The sequence below is a fragment of the Lissotriton helveticus genome, chromosome 3_1, assembly GCF_964261635.1.
Source record: "Lissotriton helveticus chromosome 3_1, aLisHel1.1, whole genome shotgun sequence".
Classification (NCBI taxonomy): domain Eukaryota; kingdom Metazoa; phylum Chordata; class Amphibia; order Caudata; family Salamandridae; genus Lissotriton; species Lissotriton helveticus.
The window spans coordinates 638577424-638594930 of NC_136061.1; positions in this window are offsets into that span (position 1 = coordinate 638577424).

Genomic DNA, 17507 nt, shown 5'->3' on the forward strand with positions numbered 1-17507 from the left:
CTCCAAAAACGATGCCTAGCAGAAAAATGTTTACAAAACGTACTTTGAAAGTAACAGTAGGCCCAAATACAGACCGTGGATTGTATTCAAACCACTTGCAAGCAAGCAAAAGTATCCATAGCCAGCATCGCTCCAACAGTGCTCTACAACAACAGAACCGCGTTGCAATAGAACCCCCCGAAACACATGCAATCCTGCTGCTAGGGCTAACCCTAACGAACCCTAACTTACAAAAAGTGCCAAAACTGGTGTTTCCTTATGGATTTTGTCCAACAAACTTCTAGACGGTATTAGACCTTCCCAGGAATGCCCCAGGCAAGACCCGCCAACCCACCCGCAAAAAAACACCCGACACAACACCCCCAAACAGCGAAAAAGCTAAATCTCATACTTACAATGTCTCTCGGCCTTCGGTCCAAACGCGGCGCTGTGCAGCTAGGTCATCATCATCATCAATCATCATAACTCCTGTTTTCCACCACGGATTTCCTGAAAAGCAAATGCAATCAAGATTAGACTGTCGCAGCAGTGCTTCGACAGAGACCCCGGCCGCAACCCACCCACGAACAGCAGGAAGCCCCCCAAAACGCTACATTGAGCAAGATGTCAGAAGAAATAGCAAAAAAAAGGCTGTTCCTTATGGATTTTGTCCAAAACACTTCTATCCGGTATTAGACCTTCCCAGGATTGCCCCAGGCAAGACCCGCCAACCCACCCGCAAAAAAACACCCGACAACACCCCCAAACAGCAAAAAAGCTAAATCTCATACTTACAATGTCTCTCGGCCTTCGGGCCAAACGCGGCGCTGTGCAGCTAGGTCATCATCATCATCAATCATCATAACTCCTGTTTTCCACCACGGATTTCCTGAAAAGCAAATGCAATCAAGATTAGACTGTCGCAGCAGTGCTTCGACAAGACAGAGACCCCGGCTGCAACCCACCCACGAACAGCAGGAAGCCCCCCAAAACGCTACATTGAGCAAGATGTCAGAAGAAATAGCAAAAAAAAGGCTGTTCCTTATGGATTTTGTCCAAAACACTTCTATCCGGTATTAGACCTTCCCAGGAATGCCCCAGGCAAGACCCACCAACCCACCCGCAAAAAAGCACCCGACAACACCCCCAAACAGCGAAAAAGCAAAATCTCATACTTACAATATCTCTCGGCCTTCGGTCCAAATGCGGCGCTGTTCAGCTAGGTCATCATCATCAATCATCATAACTCCTGTTTTCCACCACGGATTTCCTGAAAAGCAAATGCAATCAAGATTAGAATGTCGCATCAGTGCTTCGACAGACACCAAAAATTACCCACAAACACCCGGAACCCCGCCAAAGAGCACCTCAAAGGCAAGCAAGTCAGCAAAAACGGCAAGAAATTTCCACCTCATATTTGGTCCAAAACACTTTTGTCCATTATTAGAGCTTCACAGCAATGGGCCCAAATCCGTCAACTCACCCGCAAAGAAGTACAACACCCCCACAAGTGCTGAGTCTTTCTTCATTGGGCGTAATCCAGCACTCTGCTTGGAGGGAAATCGCAGTCTGGAGGAGGAGGATAGAGGAGCATGTTCTTCAGAACTTGTGAACCTGAGGAATGTAGACTGCGGCACCTTCAAATCAATAAGCAAACAAGTGAAGACAGTTCTGATGATGGTCTTGTTTTTGGGATTAGGTGATTAAAGTTTGAATTAAATTAACTGTGCAAAACAAAGAAAGAGAGACACAAAGCACACAGGAATAAAAGTGAATAAGGACGAAAAAGAAAGTTCTTGATTGATTGTCTCATTTTCAGGGCTCGGTGTCAGGGAATAAGAACAAGATTTCGTCATCATACTCTGCGAATTCAGGCTGGATGAGGTCAGTGACACCGAACAGAGAACAAATCCCCTCATCTACGTTGCCGTCCTCCTCGTCTTCATGCGGCGTGCTTTCTCGTACTTTGTAATCTGGTGGTATGAGGTGCTGATTCATCTTGATCATTGTCAGCCGCTCCACATTTTTGGGCGAGAGGCGGCTCCGTTTGGGAGTTACAATGCCACCAGCAGCACTGAAAACACGTTCAGAAGACACACTTGCGAGTGGGCAAGACAAATAGTTTATAGCCAGGTTGAAGAGCTGTGGCCACAATTGTTTTTTGCCATGCCAATACTGCAATGGCTCATCATTAAGAAAGACCACTGTTGAGTCATTCAGATAGTCCTGCACCATCGACTCAAGGTCAGCAACGGTTCCTCCACTTTGCTTACTTTTTGCTGTGGCTGTGACATTTTTTCGAGAACCATACCCAAGCAAACTTAGCCAATCCTCTACAACAGCCACTGTTTTTGTTGTGTGTGGTGCAGATGATCCAGTTGCCGGTGTCTTTAACGGCTGAGAGGTCACTTGTGCCCCAGCCACAGGTGCAGAAGTGGATTCTTGTGACTGGGGAGGGCCTGCTGATGCTGATGCTGATGTACTGGCTTCTCCTTCAATAACCTGCCGTTCTTTTTCAAACCTCTTGGCTGACCAGGCTAACCAATGTTTGTACTTTTGAACATCTGCATCAGCAAAAGGAAAGAATGCTTCGCCTGCCAGCGCCTTTTTGTAGCGTGGATCCAGAATAGTAGCACAAATGTAATGCTGATCTGACTTGATCTTTTGAAGACGTTCATCACCACGTAGGCGCTCTAATAATTTCTCAGACAAAATAAAATGGTCTTTTTTTTGTACATCTTTTTCAAACTCAGAAGACACCGCCATCAGTTGGTGCTCCAGCATGCACAACAATGGGATAGCTTTTCCCAAATTACAGTCCTCCTGGCTGACTGCACGCGTGAAGAACTCAAAAGGACGAAGCATGTCTGTCAGGCTTTTAACTATGTCCCATTGCGCCGCACTCATCCGCAGGTCCTCCTTCTGAGATGTACCCTCTGTGAAGAAATAGTGATCGAGTACCGTATACTGCTCATACAGACGCTCAAGCATGTAGAAGGTTGAGTTCCAACGTGTTGCCACCTCCTGGATGAGTGCTTTCACTGGCATTCCACGTTGAAATAGCAGTCTCCGCAGATGCTTCCGGGCCTTAAAAGAATGGCTGAAATGGTTGCACATTTTGCGGCAGGTGGCCATTACCTCGAACGCTGTACTGCCTTTATCACTCAAGAATTTTTGAACTACCAGGTTGATACAGTGCGCCAAACACGGCACTCTAACATGGTCACCCTTCTGCATGGCCTTTACTACATTGGCGCCATTATCCGTGGAAACATAACCAATCTTGAGTTTTAGGGGGGATAGCATTTTCAAGACCTTTTTGTTAAACTCTTCCAAAAGGTTTTCTGCTGTGTGACTTTTCTCCAAGCCAAACATGGCTAGTGTTGCATGCTTCCGAGCAGCTTTGAAAACTTTGTCCGGGTCAACACCTGCGTTTAGCTTTGCTAAAACACCTGAAAAAGAGACCCAGTGTCCAGTGATGCACATGTAATCAGCGCCTGCGCCACTGGTCCACATGTCTGTTGTCAGATGTATTGTGTGAACAGCACTCTTCTGCAAAGCTGCCCCAATCGCCTGCAGCACATCTTCATGTAGTGCTGGAACCGCAACTCTGGCAAAATAGAACCGGCTCGGAACCTTCCATTTAGGGCAGAGCGTTGCCACTAATTCAAGAAAACCTACCGCTTCTACAAAAGAAAAAGGTAGAAGGTCCACAGCTAGCATTTTAGCCAGCTTAGTGTTATACAGACGCGTCAGTGGGTGGTTGCGTTCATATGGCACGTCTGAAGTAAGCATTGTTCTAATGTTGCCCTGGACCAAGCATTTACGGGCTGATAATGACTTCGTTGACCCAATTTTGCTCGCTGGTGAACTTTTGTGCGTTGGTGTCTCACTCGCTCCAACACTCTTAGTGTGCCTCACATTGGGTGTGCTGCTGACAGGGGTACTGGGTGTAAGGGAAGTGTTTGACACGTCTTCTTCCTGCTCGTCATCATCAGATGAAACATCAACGTTTCCTTGAATTTGGCCTTTCTTGATCGCATCTAGGTGCGCAAACCATTTGACAGTGTGCTTTCTCTCAAGATGACCTCTCTGGCCGCCGGTACCATAGTTGGTACCTGACTTACCACGACTAACTGCAAGCTTACAAAGGGTACAAATGGCAAACTTTGGATTTTTTGGACAAACAGTAAAGAAGTCCCAAACTGGGGACTTGAAGTGTCTGTGGGACATGGAGGAGGCGGCGATACTGGTGGTGGTGGTCATGAAGCTAATGCCAGATGAAGTGGAGGATGTGGATTGCCCAACTTTTGTACGTTTTGCACTTTCACCGCCACTAATTAAGGTCGAGGTTGACGGAGGTCTCTTCTTGCCAGAAAGAAATATGGAAGCAGGACGAGTTGGTGTACTACTTAACTCCAATGATTGTGGTGTTTCCACTGCCTCCTCATCGACAACATCATCATCACGCTCAGCAGCTCTTCGGGCTAGGGTCAAAATGTCTGTTTGCTGCATGCCCGCTGGGGCTGCAGTGACCTTTATGATGACTGGGTCGTCGTTGGCAGAGTCTTCATCAGCAGCAGTATCCGCCACTTCTTGTTGAGACTCATCACACTCCATAACTCTGAGACTTTGGACGAGCTTCCTTTTACGCTTAACTACCTTTGTTTGTTCCCAAGTTTGATCCGTATCATCAGAAGGAGGTGTGCTTGAAGAGGATGTAGACACCACCCTTGATCTCTTCCTTGCTAGGGGTGTGGAAGACAATGAAGGATCATCAGGAGGAGTGGCTTCCTCAAATGATACCTCGCCTTGATTGTCGATTTCCTGATGTGCCCCTACTTCGGGAGGAACAACTATTGTGGGCACTTGTTGTGACCCTCCATGCACCTCTGCTTGCGCATCTCCTTGCGCTGCCTCTCCTTCCACATGTACTTGGGCTTGTACTTGCACATGTGATTGTTGTTGCGGCTGTGGTTGTTCAACACTCGTCAGATGAGCTACAACAACCTGTGTTGATTGAGGGACATTGCTGCTGCTTTCTTGCGATGAGCCAACATCACTGGTCGATGGTGATTGAAGAAGTATACTGGCTGCCTCTGCAGCACTCAAGGGCTTGGACTTAAGTTGGCGTGGTGGTGGTGGTGGCACTGAGCCCAATGGAGCGGGGGTGCTGCTGCCAGCTTGGTCCCCAGCAGATCCCGCTGCAGCTGCTGCAGGCATACTTTTTTTTTTACTCCCAAAAAAAGGGGCGGGCGGCACACCAGTGTCCTTGGTAACTTGCTTCTTCTGCTCCTTACTGGCACCTTTCTTGCTAGAGGAGCTACGGGTTACTTTTTTTGGGGCCATCTTCTTCAGAGCAGGTCAGCAGGCAGCAGTTGCACGAGTTGCAGAGGGTTCTGTGTCCAGACGTGACATCGCGTGACGTTATGCTGCACACACCGCTGCAGGACTTCTTCCTGGCACTGGTGGTTCTATTGAGTCTTCTTGTGCACCTAAAAGCAATGGAAGACAGAGGAACATCAGTTCAGTTATACACCCCAAAAAATCGACAAAACACAGAAAAATTAGCACAATCCCATGCCATCCATGATGTTTACATTGAAGACACCCCACAGAAAGACTAGGGACATGCAAGTATGCAACACTCACTACCCCTGGGCATAAGGGATGAAAAGTAGGCAAAATAAGTGCAGGCCTCAGACACTGCCTCTCCTCAAAATGGCCCCCTTACACCCCAAGCACATGTTGCCTGTACCAGCCAGCACTCAAGATGGCCACCACCACCACCCACATGGCCAGTCCACATCAACAGTACACCCCCAAAAAACAGAAAAACAGCCAGAAATCACCACAATCCAATGCCATCCATGATGTTTACATCAAAGAGAGTGAGACCACACCACAGGCACACTCAGTCCATGCACCACCACCACCCCTGGGCAAGCAAAAGGCCACACCAGCAGCCCCCCAAAAACGACAAAAAACAATAAAATAAGCACAATCCCAGCCCATCCATGGCCTCAATTATGTTTAAATTCAAGAAGACACCCCACAGAAAGACTAGGCCCATGCAACACTCACCACCCCTGGGCAAAGGGCCACACCAGCAGGCCCAAAAAAACGACAAAAAACAATAAAATCTGCACAATCCCAGCCCATCCATGGCCTCAATGGTGTTTAAATTCAAGAAGACACCCCACAGAAAGACTAGGCCCATGCAACACTCACCACCCCTGGGCAAAGGGCCACACCAGCAGGCCCAAAAAAACGACAAAAAACAATAAAATCTGCACAATCCCAGCCCATCCATGGCCTCAATGGTGTTTAAATTCAAGAAGACACCCCACAGAAAGACTAGGCCCATGCAACACTCACCACCCCTGGGCAAAGGGCCACACCAGCAGGCCCAAAAAAACGACAAAAAACAATAAAATCTGCACAATCCCAGCCCATCCATGGCCTCAATGGTGTTTAAATTCAAGAAGACACCCCTCAGAAACACTAGGCCCATGCAACACTCACTACCCCTGGGCATAAGGGATGAAAAGTAGGCAAAATAAGTGCAGGCCTCAGACACTGCCTCTCCTCAAAATGGCCCCCTTACACCCCAAGCACATGTTGCCTGTACCAGCCAGCACTCAAGATGGCCACCACCACCACCCACATGGCCAGTCCACATCAACAGTACACCCCCAAAAAACAGAAAAACAGCCAGAAATCACCACAATCCAATGCCATCCATGATGTTTACATCAAAGAGAGTGAGACCACACCACAGGCACACTCAGTCCATGCACCACCACCACCCCTGGGCAAGCAAAAGGCCACACCAGCAGCCCCCCAAAAACGACAAAAAACAATAAAATAAGCACAATCCCAGCCCATCCATGGCCTCAATTATGTTTAAATTCAAGAAGACACCCCACAGAAAGACTAGGCCCATGCAACACTCACCACCCCTGGGCAAAGGGCCACACCAGCAGGCCCAAAAAAACGACAAAAAACAATAAAATCTGCACAATCCCAGCCCATCCATGGCCTCAATGGTGTTTAAATTCAAGAAGACACCCCTCAGAAACACTAGGCCCATGCAACACTCACTACCCCTGGGCATAAGGGATGAAAAGTAGGCAAAATAAGTGCAGGCCTCAGACACTGCCTCTCCTCAAAATGGCCCCCTTACACCCCAAGCACATGTTGCCTGTACCAGCCAGCACTCAAGATGGCCACCACCACCACCCACATGGCCAGTCCACATCAACAGTACACCCCCAAAAAACAGAAAAACAGCCAGAAATCACCACAATCCAATGCCATCCATGATGTTTACATCAAAGAGAGTGAGACCACACCACAGGCACACTCAGTCCATGCACCACCACCACCCCTGGGCAAGCAAAAGGCCACACCAGCAGCCCCCCAAAAACGACAAAAAACAATAAAATCTGCACAATCCCAGCCCATCCATGGCCTCAATTATGTTTAAATTCAAGAAGACATCCCACAGAAAGACTAGGCCCATGCAACACTCACTCACCACCCCTGGGCAAAGGGCCACACCAGCAGGCCCCAAAAAACGACAAAAAACAATAAAATCTGCACAATCCCAGCCCATCCATGGCCTCAATGGTGTTTAAATTCAACAAAACAGTTGTATCATGCACCCATAACCAACCCTGGTCCTACTGGATACTGTGGCTACCCACAATATAATTTATTTAATTTTCTGAAAAAGTTCAAAAATTGTACTTGCAGCAACTGTAATGCCCCAAACAAACTTACTTGTGAAAGTTGATTTCTAATCCAAAAGTGATCCAAAGACAGTCAAAAAGGCCTCAAATCCAAATATCCAGCAGCACCCACAAAAAGTAATCCTTCCAGCTCCAGATCCAAATGAAAGTGACCAGGAGATGGACAAAGCACTGGGAGGAGCCTGCTGGACAGGAACAGGAAGTTGGAGACTGTGGGGCACTTCCTTCCTCCCCCCCCCCCAAAATGGACTCCTTGCAAAAAAAAAGGCCATGCAAATGTCAACCTGAGGAGTGATTCTGATAAAAATCATAATTTTCTGAAGGTTTATCCTGTTTGCTGGTGATTTTCTTGTGCGAAATTGCAAAATCTCTATTTCGCAAGTGCGAGATTGTTCCTTTCCGCCGCAACTACGTGTTCGCAATTGCGAACTCTCGCGAGGTGTGCTGTGCAAGGTGGCAAGCCGCGAGTACGTATTCGCGGGCGACAAACTCCCGCGGGAACACGCAGCTAGATCTAAAATGGCGCGTCACTCGCAAAGAAAAACAACTCGGCAAACGCTAAAATGACGGAAAGTGAACGCCGTGCACCACGCCGCGCGCCGCAACCAAGCAAAAAATCCGCCGCGAGCGGATTCACGGATTTTCGACAAATTCGCGAGAGTTCGCGGATTGCGAATTTGCCGAAAATCCGAAAAATCCGCGAGCGGAGTTTACGCCCATGCTTACTGTAATATGAAAGATATAGAAAAATTTGATATGTAATATCTTTTTTTTATTAATGTACAGTTAAATATACATTTCCTATTTCTTGTTTAAATTTACTTGTATGATCTTTGGAGACATTTTGTTTTTTCAGTCTTTTCATTCAGGATGCTTCTTTGTGTAACAGGTCTTTTTTCTGTTGGGAGAAAAAAGCTGTTTTATTTGTTGCATGTGATGCATCCTTAGTGATTGATGACCCGTGGGTATTAGCACGTTGTGGCATTGCTGTTGTAGTAAATTTAAAGTTGTTATTTAAATATACTAACTTTAGTTTGTGGTGTTAGATGTGTAGTTTTTGTTGATGTGTAGTGGAAATGTGGATAATCTGTTTAAAAAGAGAAACGTTAAGTAGGGTGTTAGTAATTGTTTCTTAAATTGTATTTTTGTAAGTTACAATTATTTTACTTTTCATTTTATTTGTAATTTATACTCACTTGGAGACATTGGCTTACAGCTCTATATTTGTAGCCTTACAGTTTGCAAGGGAAATCTGGCAGTTTCCTTCTTTTGAACTGTCTTGCGTTTTGTGAGATTTTTTTAATTTAATTTGTTTGGCTTTTATATTGTTTGTTTAATTGGTTAAGCTGTTTTATTGCTTATAGTTTTGTATAGTTTAATATTACTTGTTGCTTTAGGCTTATTTAAAAATAAAATGGCAGTTATATCTTTATTCTTTTTTTGGGAAAAGCTAATTATAATTTTTATTTTTGTTTTTACTTTCTGTAAGTTTGTTTATTTAATATTATATTTATTTGCATTGAGTTAAAAATGTATACTCTTTATTAATGTACACATTTATTGTGCTTAAATTTATTTTAAATGTGTGTAATAAAAAGTTAGAGGTGTTGCATTCATATTGTTTAAGGTTCCATTTTTGGTGAATTAAAATAGTATTATTTATTTATATATTTCAGTTATAATTTTAGGATATTTTAATTGTTGCTTGTTTGTTTATATAATCTGTTTTAATACATTTGTATTGGATTTATTTGTTGTTTTAGTGACATTTATATTCTCAATTATTAGACGTTTTCTCCTGTCTGGGTGGCGTCGCCAGGGTGGTGCCTGAGAAATAGGCACCACAGTGGAACTTTAGAGATAGTACCTGCACAGCATGGACTGGTACTGGTGGGCATGCACACAGGGGGCCACATGTTGTGCCCCCCTGTGTGCATCCACATGGTGTGGGGCACCAGGGGGACCCTTGAGCTCCTCCCCGCCACACTTTTCATTGCAGTCACACCGCCATGAAAAGTGTGGCAGTGAGGAAACTCATAATATGCTTGGCAGGTCGACAGCTCCCCATCCAAGCAAATTGGGGCCTCCATACCGCCATATCACCGCCAGGGATCTCTGATCCCCGGCAGTTACGGTGGTCCCAGAGCAACCCAATCGCCCTGGTCGTAATACCGCAGTCGGAAGACGCCCACTGCCGTGCCCCATGAGGCTGGCGGTCAGTGGACTGCCATGCTCTTAATAACGCCCTTAGATATTTTTGCCATCGATTTTTATTTGTTAGATATAAAAGACTTTTATAGTTAGGTATAGGGGGTCGATATTTTTGTTCACGATTTTAAAGTTTCAATATATCTGTGAATTGATATTTGTTCTCTCAATATTCTGTCACTGATCCTTGTGCCACTGGGTTCAAGCTAGCCTGGCTGATGAGGAGTGATACCCCAACCCTGGTCTTGGGATGCTAGTTACCGCTCCAGGGAGGACCAGCCTTGGCAGTTTGGGCTGGACTGTTCCCATGGGAGCAGGGTCAAGACTGATTTACAGATGGCTAGGTCCAAACTGGGGTTGCGTGGTGAGCAAAAATACAATGGATTAAACCTAGATCTGTGACTGGGGTGAATGTTTTATTTGTTCAGCATTCCATCCATTATCTGTTCATTTTGCTTTTGGCACCCTAAGTGGCAAGGGTGTGGCCAGACATAGGTCCTGTGTTCACTGTGCCACTGGATTCAAGCTATCCTGGCTGACATGGGGTGATACCCCTAATATGGTCCCAGGATGCTAGTTTTTATTCTAAGGAGGACCTAGCTTGGTAGTTTGGGCTGGGCTTTTCCCATCGGGGGCAGGATCAAGCCTGATTTGCATATGGCTGGGTCCAAACTGGATTGGCATTGTGGGCAAAAAATGCGAGGGATTAAAATCGTTCTCTGACTGGGGGTAAATGTTTGATTTGTTCAGAATTCTGTTCATCATCTATTCTTTTTGCTTTTTTCACACTAAGTGAGAAGGGTATGCCCAGTCGTGGATCCTGTGCTCACTGTGCCACTGGATTCAAGCTAACCTGGCTGATTAGAGGTGATACACAAACCCGATCCCAGGATGCCTGTTTCTGATCCCGGAAAGATCTCAGCTTGGCAGTTCGGGCTGAGGTGTTCCCATGGGGAGAGAGTCAAGATTAATTTGCATATGGCTGGGTTCAAACTGAGGTGGCAAGGTGGGCAAAAAAACAATGGATTAAACCCAGATCTGTGACTGGAGACTGAATGTTTGATGTGTCCAGTATTCTGAACATCATCTGTTCTTTTTGTTTGTAATTATATCATAGTCAGTACATTGATTTCCAAATATGTCGGCAGTCAACATTCTGGGTACAATATATTTTTGCATAATAGTTAATGCTCAGTATTGTGTCTATATGCCAATTTGAAAGTTTGCTCCAGGATCTGAAAACACTTCAGATTGGTTATCTGGGCACTATGTCCAAATTCTCAATTTTCCTCCTCAACACACTCAGCCACTACAGTATTTAGCCATTACAAATGTATAGATCATAACATATTACTTGGCTTTTTGACCAGCGCTGTGAACAACCCAGTTGTTCATTGAATTTTCAGATCTGCTTAATCCCATCTGAGACTATAGAAACGTTTTGATTTCTGATGACCACTGCTGTTTTCTTGCACTTTATTAGGCTAGATGGCGAAGGTAGATGCAATAACATTCTCGATGTTCACTTCTCTGGTGCTCAGGAGATCTTTGTGCTAATCATGTGTTTACTAGTATCTATTGAATTTGTTCCTTCTAAACCTCAAACATTTCAACATTTATCTTAGCGTGGTAAAGAAGGAAAACCTCTTTTATATATGGAGGTTATTTCTTCACTGAAGTTATCTTGCTAATCAAACTTGTTGATTAGATCAACACAGTTCCATTTTGCTTGCTTTTATAGTGTCCTTTTCAGAGTTAGATTGCCTCAGGCTCTCGTTTGTCTTCTTATTGTTACTATTTCACAAGGAAGTGCCTTCCCTGGCATTGCCTGTGGTAGTTAATGCTGTCAGTGATTGATTCCAGCCACTTCCAACTTTTCTAATGCTTCCACGAAATAGTTGTAAGAAGGAATTTATTTTTCAAGCAATAGCTGGAGTTAAAAACTGCACATGTGAATGGAGCTATTTCTTCATCTTCAGAGCCAGCTGTATGATACTTCCTGATCGTCTTACCACTATTATCATTCTCTGCAATTACACCGCCTTCATAAGCACGGGGGGCTACAATCATATGGGAACGGTTGATTTGCAGGGAGATATAACTGCCTCGGTTCCACAGGGAATGAAAGGTACCACTTTCCACCCCCTTGAAAAGGGGTCTGTTTTTTTTTGTTCTGCCATTATTTTTACCTGAGCAGTCCCGGGGAATGAGAGTAGGTTTTCGTGTGGCATTATGAGACATGTCCCACCCTGTTCAAGGTCCCATGCTTCTGCATCGAAATGTAGTTGTAGATTTTCAATTTAAATTACGCATATCTTGTGCATACCTCACCCCTGTTTGATTGCACGGAGTGGGCTTCCTCCTGACCCCGAGATGCCCCCGTTGTGCGGAGCTACCTGAAGATTTCTACCACATGGTCTGGTCCTCTGCTTCCCTCTCCAAATATTAGCTTTGATAGTAGCTGAACTGAGTGACACTGGGCTGGACGATCCACCTCAGCCCTCTTGCCCTTTTCCTAGGGGTGATGGAGGGAATGGACGGCTCCAGGGCAGATAAACTGTTCCTTGGGACGGCCATTATGGTGGCCAACAGAGACATTGCAGCAGCCTGGAAGGAGTCTGCATCTCCACCCATCGCAAAATGGCGTAAAGGAGTAGATTTGTGCGCCATCCAAGAAAAATCAGTGTACGGGGCAAGGGGATGCCGGGCCAAATACAATCACATATGGGGCAAATGGTTGGGATTGGTGAACTGACGATAAACCGGCCGGGGTTGGCAGTCCTGGGGGTGTAATATGTAATATGGGTTTAATCCGAGTATATGCCTTGCAAAGGGAAAATTTTGGGTAACACGATTAATTGTATTGTATGTTACAGTAATGCACTGTTCTATGTTGTAGCTTATAAAACCAAAAAAATTGATTATCAAAAAAGTAAATTACACATATCATCATTATTAATAATGAGACTTCAAACAAGGCCATGCCATTAGATTTTGCCAGATGTCATAGTTGCAGTGCATTAGGGGAAAATGGAAGAAGCTGCCAGCTGCCCCAAGATGTAGTTAACTCAGGATCTGTGATCTCACCACATGCTGTGACATTGCTCTGACACTTTGTCCCCAGTGTAGCAAATAATTTGGACTTCTTTCTGCGGCGGCTGTGGGACAGCAAATGCCTATTTCCTTTAAATGTTTTCCTCTTGATTCTTTCCTCTACTGCTCTAATCACCATTAGACACAACTGGATCCATATTTTGTAGCTGCCCGCTGCTCTTTATGTTCTGACCCTCAAATTCTCTACATGTTAATAGTTTACACAAACAATGGGTTTGCTGGGATTAACTCTGAATGCTCATTTTTTAAGTATGCCGCCTATGATTTATGTCAACAGGTCCCCGCTGTTTTCATAACCATTAAGCAAAAGAAAAAAATGAACTTTTAGGTGGACTTTAGCAAGATTTTTATACCTATCAGGGTACAACGACTACCTTGTGCTATGTTTTGCTGATATCTCAATATCAATATCTCCTTGGGCAGCAAAATGTACTCGAAAGATTTGGGGACTGTGTACCATGACAGATCCTTTTATGCCAAATATGCTGTCTCATCTAATGCAGCCTGTTCACCGTTTTGAAAAGCTCTGCTGTGCCAGTTACAATCAGCCAAGGTCCCTCACGACACCAATATGTGCAACCAAAGGGGGATAACATAATTACAACTTATCTAGAGAGAGAATTCCATTGTAGTGAATACTCCACAGTGAAATGTCATCACACAAAAATTAGAATTTGTTTTAAAGATTACACTAATATTTTAATTACCAAATATGTGTGCTTATAGGTTAGATTTATGGTAAAGTAAGGGAGTATAGTTAAGACTATGGAAAGTGTCAGATTAAGAGGTAGGTTGAGTGTCACCATAAGGGGAAACAGCATTTACAATGCTGTCTCCAAAACACGGTACCATTCAATGTGGTCGTTACAAAGACTGCGTTGTTACCACGCCCATAATTACATTGCAAGTCATTACTACGACTTGCTGTAGGGGGCACACTTGTGGTGGACTTAGAATCCAACACCTTCCCTGCTGATATACAAACTGGAGTAGGAATAGTAAAAAATACTATTCCTAAGTCTAGCGCGCCCCCTACAGCAAGTCATAGTAATGACTTGCGATGTAATTATATGCGTGGTAACAACGCAGTCATTCTAACAACCGCATTGTAATGGCATGCTATGTATTTGCATGCATAGCAACAGTATATTTTGCACCATAAGAAGTAGAGTAAGGTTTAGGTGTGGGATTAGGGTACTTTTGGAAATGTAAATTTGACGGCTGGTGTTATGGTTAGAGTAAGCGTTGGGGTCAGTTTTAGTTAGTGTGAATTTGGGAGACACTGAGGATTGAAAAGAGAATGTTCAATATAGGGGGCGTTGTTGTTGTAGCTATAAATTAGACTATTCCTTGCAGAGAGTTCATGGTAAGGTATTGTATATAAGTGTAATTTGTTGCCATGCCTTTTTAGGTCTCGTCTGGCGTTGGCAGCACGCGTACGCTGCTCTCATCATGCGAGGACCTTTTGGAATCAATACGGATTCCAGATGTGCATGCAGACGGACAGAAGATGTGCACGCTGGGACTGGATGCTTTACTTGCGGCGGGAGACGGACACACTATTTTTTTCACACTGGCAACAGCTTGTCTTCTCTTCTCTTTCTCAGGTCGCTGCACAGCACTAAAACAGCGCCTTTGCCTTATCTCGGCGCAGCTTTACCCAGTGAGGCTCCCGCCCTTCACTGTGCCATCGGAAGAGCATTATTGACTGTCTGCCACAGGCCCTGTGATCAGCGTGACCGATGGCAGTCATATTTACATTAAACGCTCCAATAACCTCCCATGGAGCTTTCGAGCTGCAGTGTCAAATGAACTGCTTCCAAAACGCCCCTCATCTCCAAGGAATTATATTTAAGAGAATTGATCACAGGGGTACTCGCAGTTCATCAACCACAGAAGGATGAAACCCTGAGTTGATCACAAGGAGATGTGAACCAGTGACACTTAAGTTCTACATAGATTTCCACAGCTGTTTAAACTGCTTAACCAGCTCAGTGGGTTAAGGCGCACAGCACAGAAAGGTTCAGCTATCAAGCAGGTCTTGTTACTGTCTTATGTATTGTTATACGATGAAATATGTCTGTAGCAGTTTCCAGCAGGGCACAGGCTTGGCGAGCATCATGCATTCCTGCATTTTTTTTTGTAGTGATTTAATTGTGGTCTGCCTGGCATATGTTTTAATCCTTGCAAGACTGCCCTGTCTGCTATGCGCTCAGTGCAGACAATTACACGCAATGAACGTATCATTTTAGTAAGGCCATGCAGGCATAACTGCAACTTGGACTCTTCTAAAGTTGATAAAACAGTACCATTAAGCTGTATAATAATCAACACATATTGTGAAGCACTAGGAAACAATTACGTTTGTGCTCTATGCTGTATTAGTAGCCGCTATTAATGTAACTAGGTTCCTAGACCTATAATACATACCACATATAATAGCCACTGGAATTATGCGGCTGTGAGAGCACAGCGACCCACTTGAATATGATTTATTCCGCCATGTGCTGAAAATGTTTCCAATTTAAAAAAAAAGTCTATATCTCATACTAATCATAAGTTACAGCAAGAAACCCGCCAGATAGTGCAGCACCATGGAAGACACTTTGAATATGTAAACTGATCCCCTTTAATTTGGTGACCAGAATATTGAGGTGCTAGATTGAAAATGAAGTGAAACTATTCCAGGCACTTTGAATGTCCCCAATAGGTGTATAAGGGAAGGGCATCTACCTACATCATGAAAAAATCCATACATATTTACATTTCAAATATGGTGGAAATGTGCCGTACTGTTCTGTGCGGCTCTTAGGGCCCAAGTGAAGATGCAGGCACTACAAAGTAAACTGAAGACAACGTTCTAAAACATAAGTGGGATATATGTACCAGAAGATACAGTTTTTTCCCTAGATTGTGTAGAAGTAGACTTTTTCTGCTGAGTGCAGCAAAAGTGTTGCACTCAGCAGAAAATAAAGCTGCATGTCCATTCTTCTTCAAATACAATATTTTACATTTGAGTTAAAGGGACACCGTTGATAAAATAGTTAGTGTGTAACATATTTAATAGAGTTCATATTGGAGAATCCTGTGCATTTTGAAATTATGTAGAGCTTTTGAGATATTTTTAAAAAATTGTATTGAAATGACAAAATAGGTACAGTATACTGACACCGAATATGCTGCATGAGTTCTACTTTCTGCTCACGTTATTTGGCCAACCATGCTGTATAATTTGGCCCTCCATTCACATCTATCACCAGAAGGCCTGCAAGTATTGTGCACTCATTAACTGTATTCTTAAAGTGACCATAAGCTAACATGCAGCTCTTCATAAATTTCCAGATAAATAAATGCTTGCCTAACCTTAAGGCGACATGAGACTCGTCCTTCGGTAATTTTGGCAGTCGGTATGTCTATACCGTTGTAATGTAATTTAATTGTATTCATATAGCACGTCATACCCATGATGGGATGCCAAAGGTCTTGATTAGACCAGTATCACGCTACACCACCGTAAGGTAGTGCTTGGTTACAAACGTGTCTGCACTGAGGCCTCAGCGGGCTGGGTTTCAGTGTTGTGTGTGAGTGACCAGAGTGGTGCTCTAATCTTGAGTTGCGGTGCTTCATAGTGTGATGGTGGGATAAAAGTGAGACGGAGTGCTCTCCGTTAACGTTAATTGGTTGCTGCAGGTTCCAGATGGAATTCTTTGAATACCAAAGAACCATCAATCCACATACAGTGCTGGATACAGAAGCTCCACATAATCATGGGAAAAGGGATGGTCGCCAGATTTCCCTGATGCAAGACTTACTTTTTACAGGAGAGTTAATACAACTTTAAGGGACCAGTTTGGAGGCTGGTGAGAGATCAGAGCTGGACCTATAGGCATGGACTAGATTAATGACATCCAAAATGCAACTAGTCATCGTAGGGCAAGAGTTAATAATATTTCGAGTATCCAGCCCATAGCGGTGAAACCTAGAAGATGTCTTCCTGCATTGTGCAAGCTCCCTTAATAATAAGCCAAACTGGTTTACAATCTAGGCGTATAGGTTGAAACACTTAGTTCAAAATATATTGAGTTTGAGGCACTTCGTGGGAAAGGTGGCTTGAAATTAACTGCTTATGTTACATTTCATTTGAAAATATGTCATTTTAGAAAGTTTGACCGAGAATAATGTGCTGCATGGCTAAACACTTATAAGGTCCCAAAGGCGAGACCTACTGGCTATGCCAATGCTTGTTTGTTTATGACATAGTTTTTACAACGGGCCAGGGCTGCAATTCCTTTCCAAGGAGGGGCTTCTACCTGGAAATTCACTTTGTCACAAAAACACCTCTATAATTTCTCTATCAGCACATGAGAGCAACTGCCCTCGGAGAAGCAGAGCTGGTCTGGTGCTCCACACTGCTTAACTGCAGAGGATGGACAGCACAGCTTCCACAGCATG